This window comes from Pinus tabuliformis, chromosome Q (genome assembly GCF_031772625.1).
Source record: "Pinus tabuliformis cultivar Carrire ecotype Pingquan chromosome Q, CPIR1, whole genome shotgun sequence".
Taxonomy (NCBI): domain Eukaryota; kingdom Viridiplantae; phylum Streptophyta; class Pinopsida; order Pinales; family Pinaceae; genus Pinus; species Pinus tabuliformis.
The window spans coordinates 643,529,462-643,538,934 of NC_142296.1; the positions used below are offsets into that span (position 1 = coordinate 643,529,462).

Here is a 9,473-nt window from a genome sequence, read left to right on the forward strand (position 1 = left end):
TTAATATTAATATATTATAATATTAATATTATTAAATTTAATAACTTTGGATTAATACAATATTAAATTTAATATAATATTTATTTTGTTATATTATAATATATCTTAATATATCATGATATATAATTAACTCTAGACATAGAGTGATAGAGGGAGAGATGGATATATAATGAAGGAGAGGGGAGAGGAGTAATGAAGAGAGAGAGAAATAGAGGAGTGAGAGAGAAAGATAAGGGTAAGAGAGAGATGAGACACAAAGATGGAGGGGGGAGAGAGGAGGAGAGAGGGGGGGATATAGTGACAAGGTTGGAGGGCAGAGATAGAGAGAGAGAGATGGCATGGAGAGATAAGGAGGTAGGAGAGAAAGGGAGAGAGGGGAAGGACTAGACAGAGGACTTGAGAGGGAGGGACAACGTGATGGAATTGGAGGGGGGGAGAGGGTGTGAAGAAGAAATACACAGAGAGAGAAAAGTGGAGAGGGAGAGAGAGAGAGAGGGAGTGACAAGGGAGAGATGAAGAGATAGTGTGTCTGTTTTGTGGTGAGATAGAAAGACAAAGAAGGAGAGATGGAAGGAAGGGGGAGAGAAGGAAAGAGGGAGGGAGATAGTGACTGAGTTGGAAAGCGAAGAGAGAGAGAGAACGGGGAGGGGACGAAGAGATAGAGGGAGGTGGGAGAGAAAGGGAGAGAGAGGAAGGAAGGGAGAGATGACATGAGAGAGGGAGGAGGGTAGAGAGAGAGAGGGAGGTAAGAACAAAGACATAGAGGGAAAAAGGCGGAGAGAGAGAGAGAGAGAGGGAGTGATAAGTGAGATAGAGAGAGAGGGAGAGAGTAGAACAGGAGGGAAGAGAGATAGAAGGGGGAGAGATGGAGAGAAGGGGATGAGAGAGGGAGATGGATATGAAGAGGGAGGGAGAGATATATAGATATGGAGAACGAGCGTGTATTTTTTGGGGGTGATATAGAGAGACAAAGGAGAGGTAGAGGGAGATATAGATATAGATGGGAGGTGAAGAAAGGGAAGAAAAGAGAGATAGAGAGAGGGAGAGGGGGAGGGAGAGATAGATAGATGTGGAGAGAGAGAGCGTGTGTGTTTGGGGGGGTGAGATAGAGAGACAAAAAAGGAGAGATGGAGGGAGATATAGATATATATGGAGGGGGGAGAGAGGGGAGAATATTTCTTGCACTTGATGCATTGATTTCAGTAGAGATTATGATTTCTAATCCTATTTGATTTCTTGCACTAGATGCTTTGATTTCAGTGTAGATAATGATTTCTAATCCTATTTGATTGGTTACACTAGATGCATTTATTTTTAGTGTAGATGTTGATTTCTAATCCTATTTGATTGCTTGCATTAGATCGATTAGATGTTGTTAATATTGAGGCTGTAAATTATTAATTTTTTTTTCAAGATTAGGTGGAGGGGGGAGAGAGGGAAGAACATTTCTTGTACTAGATGCATTTATTTCAGCGTAGATGGTGGTTTCTAATCCTATTTGATTGCTTACCTTAGATGCATTGATTTCAGTGTAGATGTTGATTTCTAATTATATTTGATTTCTTGCACTACTTATATTGATTTTAGTATAGATGTTGATTTCTAATCCTATTTGATTGCTAGCACTATATGCATTGATTTTAGTGTAGATGCAGATTTCTAATCCTATTTGATTGTTTGCATTAGATGCATTGATTTTAGTGCAGATGTCGATTTCTAATTTCATTTGATTTATTGCATTAAATGAAATTTGATTTATTGCATTAGATGAATTCATTTCAGTGTAGATGTTGTTTTCTAATCCTATTTGATTGCTTGCGTTAGATGCACTAGATGTTAATCTTGAGGCTATAGATTATTAAAAAATATATTTTTCAAGATATATTTAGTAATGACTAGAGGGACACTATTAAAAATTAATTAGCTACAAATCAAAATATTCTTCAAAGAGATGTGATAATTGTTTGGATGTAAAGATTTTATAAATATGGCCACTAATTAAAAAAATTCAAAAATGCATTATTTCTTGACTTTGCAAAAATAGACTATCTATAAAAGAAATCATCAAAATATTCTTGAGGAAATAAATTATTTCAAACATTAGCAAAGAAACAAATTATTTCAAGAGTAATATTGACCAAGTAAATTATTAAAACTACTCATCAAGATATATTTAGTAATACTTAGAGGGAAACTATTAAGAATTAATTATTTGTGAGAAGTTGTGGTAGCTAAAATTAAATGAAATGGATCTGTAGTATCAATCTTTGTGCAAACTATTGAAAATATTGTCTCTCTCATTCATTACCAACTAGTTATTAATAGACAATTACATACACATATAAAAATATAATACAACAACTGTAATATTCAAAAACATTATCATCCAAATCCAAACACATAAACACACAAACCACTCAAAGCATCCAAACAAAGATTTACAAACCATTGAAAGCAAGCAACATAGACTAAATTAATGAAGAGAATGATATGGTTATGCGAGGCAAAGAAAACATAATGTGAATTTTGAAGTTAATCTCAAATATATACATAATAATGATAAACTAAAAATGTGACATTATTGTCCTCAACTGGGACCAACTTAGATAGATCCATCTAACATTGGATCTATCATGGGCTGAGAGGGATCAAATCCCTCGAAGTGTCATCTAACATTGGATCTATTTGGATCTATCATGGGCAGAGATGGACCAAATCCCTAGAGGTGCAAACCTTTCCTGAAACTCTACACTCCAAAAAGAAAGTTTGCACCTCGAAAGATTTAATCCCTCTTGAAACATGATAGATCCAATATTAGATAAATCTAAATTAGTTATAAGTCAATTTGTATGGATAGTAATAAACATCTTCTGTTGCAATCTCTTTTGAACAATATCACAAAAATATATTGAATGCTATTTTCCTAATAATACCAATATGTTTTTCGTATGAAAAGTAAATAAATAATATTCATAAATCTAAACCAGCGAAAAAAGACAATAAATACAAGCCAGCAAAATAGATAGAAAAGAAAAATCTACACAACGTTATAGTACGTGATGTTCATAAAGCCTAAGTAATGTAAATCCATCCACGGGAGAAGATGCACAAATACATGGCGTTGAGTCATTGACAAAGACAAGATGAACCAACAGTGGGATAATGAAGAGTATAGCTGTAGGTGAACCAAACGGAGCAGTAGGAGAAGCGCAACACGCAACTGTGAAACTATAGGAAAGATGGCGGGTGGGCTTAACCAGGGGCCGAGAGATGAACGGAAGGACAACCGAGAAGGCATAGGGAGCCGTTTAAAGGAATCTAACAGCTGGAAGAGAGAAAAAGAGGCACAACACAGCCGATGAAACTATGAAATTTGTTTTTGTCGGCAAAAATTTTGTTTTTTTTTGACTAAAAAACAGGTCATTTGGCAGGAACAAAAGAGTGTATATTAAAGATTACCAACAGATTATTTCAAGCACATGGTTTTTTTTGATTAAGAGTGATGAATCAAGTTGAACATGGTTTTCCTTGATTAAAAATGATGAGTCCACTTAGATTAGATAATTATTTTTCACAACTGATTTGACAATAAAATATCTTCACCTGGTATAATTATATTATAAATATTTTTGGTCGAACTTCCCAATATTTCGACGATAACATTCCATTATAAGCCCATTATTTCAAGCACATGGTTTTTTATTAAGAGTGATGAACCAAGCTGAACATGGTTTTCCTTGATTAAAAATGATGAATCAACCTAGATTAGATAATTATTTTTCACAACTAATTTGAAAATAAAATATCTTAACCTGCTATAATTATATTATAAATATTTTTGGTCGAACTTCCCAATATTCCGACGATAACATTCCATTATAAGCCCATCATTTTTTCATCTAAAAAACCGGTAATTTTTATACAACAAAAAACGTGCAGCCTACGTTCCAAATAACTTTTGAGAGTAGATATCCTCCATCCGCCCGCCAATGTTGAAGACAGAACCAATAAAACGAAAGTGGAAGTAAACAGTCGCCGCTAAAATGGTTGGATGCAGCTTGCAACGCAATTTATCTATAATTTTTGCGCTGCATTTCGCACATTCTCAAGTTGACCACGCCATTGCGACTTTTTGTTAATACGATAAGCACGTCCATTCAACATTGGCGCTGTAAGGATTTGCACGAATCTAAATCGCAAATAGTCGCAAATAGCCATTGTCAGATCCAGTACCGACACCACTCGCTCTGCTCGATCTCATTTAAATAAAGCTCCACCCTCCACCAAAGTATTACAACAGACCGTTCTCATGATCTAGGCTGATTGTAGACTGAAGTGGATAGTAGTGAGAAATATTAGTGATGGGGTTCAAGCTTTATTTAGCATTGCTTTTTCTCTGCACTCTGCTGTTCGGCCTCGCCATTGCCGAGGATGGAAAGGTGCGGACTCTTAATTTCTTCAAATTAATTCTCTTTTCGCTGCAACATTACTCAGTTTTAATGTCGCTAATTTCACTGATCTACATGCAGGTGCACATTGTATACATGGGGAGTTTACTCCACAATAATAGAGAACAGCTTGTAAACAGTCATCTGGAGGTTCTTTCGTCTGTTCTCGAAAGGTATCAAATTATGAAATAAACATTCAAATTTCAGAATTGATTTTATTCTTCTTATATTTATGTGTGTGTTGGGGGGTATGTGAACCTTTGCAGTCCGAGACACGCAGAGTTATCTCTGGTGCGTAGCTATACTTCTGCTTTTAATGGATTCGCAGCTCTATTATCCAAAGAACAAGCGACTGCATTAGCTGGTAAGTTTCTTAACCAGTGTTGTTGTTAATGAGTAAGCCCCCATGTTGGTATTCTGATATATTCCCATGATTTAGCAGGGAAAGCAGGAGTATTATCAGTGTTCCCTGATCCAGTGTTAAACCTTCATACAACACACTCATGGGACTACTTAGAAAAGGACTTGGCCATGTCAAGCTCTTCTTACAGAAAACCAAAGTCTTCTGGCGCTGATGTCATAATAGGGTTTCTAGATACAGGTATATAAAAAGAAAGACATATTTTTTTAAATTTATATATTATATAATTATTTATTTATAAAAATGATTATTTTATATCTATATAAAAATGGTTTATAACAACATAATTTTCTTTATATGATATCAATGAAGAATGAAATTTCTAAATATGTTAAGAGTGCTCTGTTCATATTAATGGTTTTTATTTGTTTTTTTTAACAATTAATATAACTTCTTGGAAAATAATCTTTTATCCCAAGGCATTTGGCCGGAAGCAGCCAGCTTCAGTGACAAGGGTATGGGCCCTGTTCCTTCGCGGTGGAAGGGAGCATGCGTTAAGGGAGAAGGTTTCAACGTTTCCAACTGCAACAGGTGATCTATGCAACTGAAATAAGTTCGTTCGTTGTTTCTATTCTTGTTTGACTTACAGCTAAAATAGTATTGCTGTCTTAACAGGAAAATAATTGGGGCAAGATATTACTCAGGTGGAGAGGACGATGATGTGGTTACAAATATTAAACCGAAATCAATATGGCCACAATCAAGGACTGCAAGAGATTATAGTGGCCATGGCACGTTTACAGCTTCCACTGCAGCTGGCAGCTTTGTGGACAATGCAAACTATAATGGTCTCGCTAACGGGACAGCCAGAGGTGGACCGGCCAGTTCCACTACCAGAATTGCCATGTATAGGGTTTGTGGGCTGGATTATGGGTGCCCTGGTGTGCAGATTTTAGCTGCCTTTGACGATGCAGTTAAAGATGGAGTGGATATTGTATCCATCTCAATTGGAGGAAATCAGGCCGATTTTGTGAACGATCCAATTGCCATTGGAGCATTTCATGCTACTCAGAAAGGAATTCTGGTTGTATCCTCTGCGGGAAACGACGGACCTGATTCTCAAACAGCCGTTAATACTGCGCCATGGATTTTTACGGTTGGAGCGGCCTCAATCGACCGGGAATTCCTCTCAAACGTTGTGTTAGGCAACGGTAAGATTATTCAGGTGAGAACAAGGGAAAACAAACCTAAAAGTATCATGTTTCTTCACTTTACACAACAATTAGTACTATCATTTGTTCAGCACTTCACTAATAGATTCCGCCATTCACGAGCATGCCCTGTTTTTACAGGGATAATAATGAGAATTTCATGCTTGTTCCTAATGGTATTAAAGACTATTTAATAAAGATGTCGACTAAACCTGCAATAAAACGCAGCTGTGTGTCAATCTCTCGAATTGGGGCAACAATTTTGGAAATCAGTCAGATGTAGATTGGTTCTATGACAGATATTTTGTAAAATGTATATAAATTATTTAATATTTTTCATGATTTCTAGATCCATTATTTTGGGGATCTGGCGTTAAAGATTTGTGCTGTGTATTTAGGGTAAGGGCATCACCTTTTCGAATCTCAGCCAATCGGCCGTGCACCCGCTTGTGTACGCAGGAAGCATTCCTGACAACTCCAGTTACCCAGCAGCTGCAAGGTAAATTACATTGATTTTCCAACACAGATTTGTCTTAGGGACATTAAACCATACAATGTAGGAAATTTTATAATCATATTTTTCATGAGGGGAAATTCTAAGGAAGGTATTCTGCAGAAATTGTCTTCTAGAATCCTTAGACGCAAGCAAAGCGAAAGGAAAGGTTGTACTCTGTATTGCAAATGCCACAACTACATCGAAGCAAATAATGAAAATAACAGTCCAGGACGCTGGAGGCATAGGCATGATTTTTGTGGATGATTTACAGATATTTGAAGCATATGACTCTGGTACCTTTGCAGCTACTACAGTAAGTACATCGTCTGCAACAAAGATATTTTCTTACATAAACTCGACCAGGTGCGTTTAATCCTATTCTCTGTCACATGTTTATATTGATGAATTATTCATTTGGATAGTCAATTACAATGTGGCTATTTATAATCTTCTAAGCCTTGTCATTATAGAAATCCCATTGCAACAATTACTCCAATAGAGGTTGTCACAATTTTACAAGCCCGCTCCTGTTATTGCATCTTTTCCATCAAGAGGACTTGGAGGGCTGACCCAAAACATTCTCAAGGTAAGTACTCACTGATTCAGAGTCCATTTAGCTTAATTAACATTCAAAAGCTAATTATGAGAGATCATCACAACATGAACGCTTTAATTGATATTTGCAACCAGACATCAGCGCACCAGGTGTGAATATCATTGTTGCATGGGATCCTCCCAATACGTTTATAGACACAGATCTTTCAGACACTTCTTTCAGGGACGATGTCTACCGCATTCTACATGATGTCTGGAACATCCGTAGCAGTTCCTCATGTTAGCGGAGCTGCTGCATTTGTAAAATCTATGAATCCTACTTGGAGCTCCTCTGCTATCAGATCAGCCCTGATGACAACAGGTACTTTTCAAGTTTTATTCTTGAAATGCATCGTGTAATAATGCAAATATCACATTGACCAAAGCCTGGAGACCTTTTTCCCCTTATTCTGAAAGACTGGATATTTATGATTTCAGTAATGCCTAAATTGAATTTAGTACTTTGAAATGCATAATCCCTTAAAGAAAGTTTTTTCCAAGGGTTAGTTCAGGACAATCCTTGAAGTCAAATGTTGATTCACAATCATTTACAATAGGAATTAATTCAACTAGTCATTGTAGTCAATGTTAATGGCAATGGGTGTTTGGCTGATTCAACGACAGTATATCACAGCCACTTTTTCTAACATCTGTACTCTAATGTATATGGCAGCTATTGTCAGGAACAATATGGGGGAACTATTGACTAATGAATCAGAGATCTCTGGCACGCCATTTGATTTTGGATCCGGAGTAGTGAATCCAATAGGAGCTCTGCAACCGGGGCTTGTATATGAAACATCAACCGATGATTACTTCCGCTTTATGTGTAATTACGGTCTGGACTCTAAGAATATCATGCTCATTGCGGCGAATGAAAGCTATAGGTGTCCATCTGGTGCAAAGGTGGATCTGATCAGTGACATGAACTATCCAAGCATAGCCATTTCCAAGCTAAATATTGTGAATGGGAGCACAACTGTAAGCAGAAGCGTCACAAACATCAGTCCTGATGTCGCACCTACTTACAAGGTCACCATTGGTGCACCTCCGGGTTTGAGTGTGAAGGTCTCTCCAGAAATTCTTAAATTCTCTGAAACTTCCAAGAAGCTATCTTTCGACGTAGTTTTTACAGCAACCAAGGTTGCCACCAAAGGATATGTTTTCGGTACACTCGTGTGGAGCGATGGAAAACATAATGTTCGTACTCCTTTTGCAGTGAATCTGGTGTGACCAAACCATAAGGGGCAACCTTAGAGAAAGTAACAAAACAAATGAAACATGCAGCAAGGCTGCTTATTCCTTGCATAGACTGTAAAGTAATAAAACAAGCGAAACCTGCTTATTGTTAGATATAATTGTTTATTGTTAGATATAATAATTTCTGGTGGTCTCGAGTATTGAGTTCGTAAGGACACATAATCAGTTAAAGATCCAGGTCTCAAATATCATATCTCATTTCAGGGAATATTTTCCTTTCTAGAAAAGAAAATTACAGAGAAGAGTACATTATCTTTCCATTCAGCTGGACTTTCCATTGGGCTTCTTTAATGGAGCAGCTTAAGTGAAGGTTTGTGGAGGAGGGCCTTGAAAATATGACAAATAATAGATCAGTTCAGTTCATTTCAGAATTGGTCTTGGTCCTGGAACAAATACCAAAACAGAATTGATTGTTGTTTAGGCACTCCGGATGCTCACTAAATTAAAAAAAAAAAAAAAAATACCTTATTCTAAATTAAAAAAAAAACATAAAAAATATCTTATTCTAAATGTATTATTGATTGACCTTAAGAGAGGCTCACCTTGAGGTTTTAAATCTAGCAACCTGGAAACACAAAATTGAGAATCTAAAAACTCATAATAAGAATCTAAAAACTCATTTCCAAAATATTAGATTTCAATACATATATAGAAAATTCAACAATACAATAGATAGTCTCTCAAAAGCATTTTAAAGATGAACCCAGACCCAATTATATATGAAAACTTGATTGGTAACCAGGTTTAAGGGGTTCTCTCTTTTCTTATTGCACATATTAACTAATTCTCAGTGCCCTGCTTCTGGGTCAAAGCTGGTAACTAAAACAATACAGAAGTAAAGACTTCAGGCCCAGCATAGGAACAACCTGAAATGGAACAGTCTATTTAGTTTCTTTTTGTAACAGGAGTCTTATTGTGTATAGCTATCCAGTCTTCACAGGTTCAAACATCTCTTATTTTACTTGAGTTTTATAGATGAAACTTTGTTGTTTTTACCAGACAGCTGAAAAGTATAGCCTTGACCTAGGTCACTGATAGTAATTTGAGGAAAACATCTGAAAACGTATTTTTTTCCCTTTTCAAAGAAATAACAAAAAGAGAGA

At 36.4% G+C, this 9,473-nt stretch overlaps 1 pseudogene across 1 annotated transcript; it reads left to right on the forward strand.

Moving 5' to 3' along the window:
• The first annotated feature begins 4,277 nt into the window (after nucleotides 1-4,277).
• On the forward strand, nucleotides 4,278-8,741 carry LOC149221108 (CO(2)-response secreted protease-like; annotated as a pseudogene). Its single transcript, XR_016249348.1, has 11 exons — nucleotides 4,278-4,439; nucleotides 4,530-4,621; nucleotides 4,715-4,812; nucleotides 4,891-5,049; nucleotides 5,289-5,400; nucleotides 5,485-6,034; nucleotides 6,419-6,519; nucleotides 6,637-6,879; nucleotides 6,987-7,106; nucleotides 7,207-7,432; nucleotides 7,784-8,741. The product of XR_016249348.1 is annotated as a CO(2)-response secreted protease-like (transcript).
• The last annotated feature ends 732 nt before the right edge of the window (nucleotides 8,742-9,473 follow it).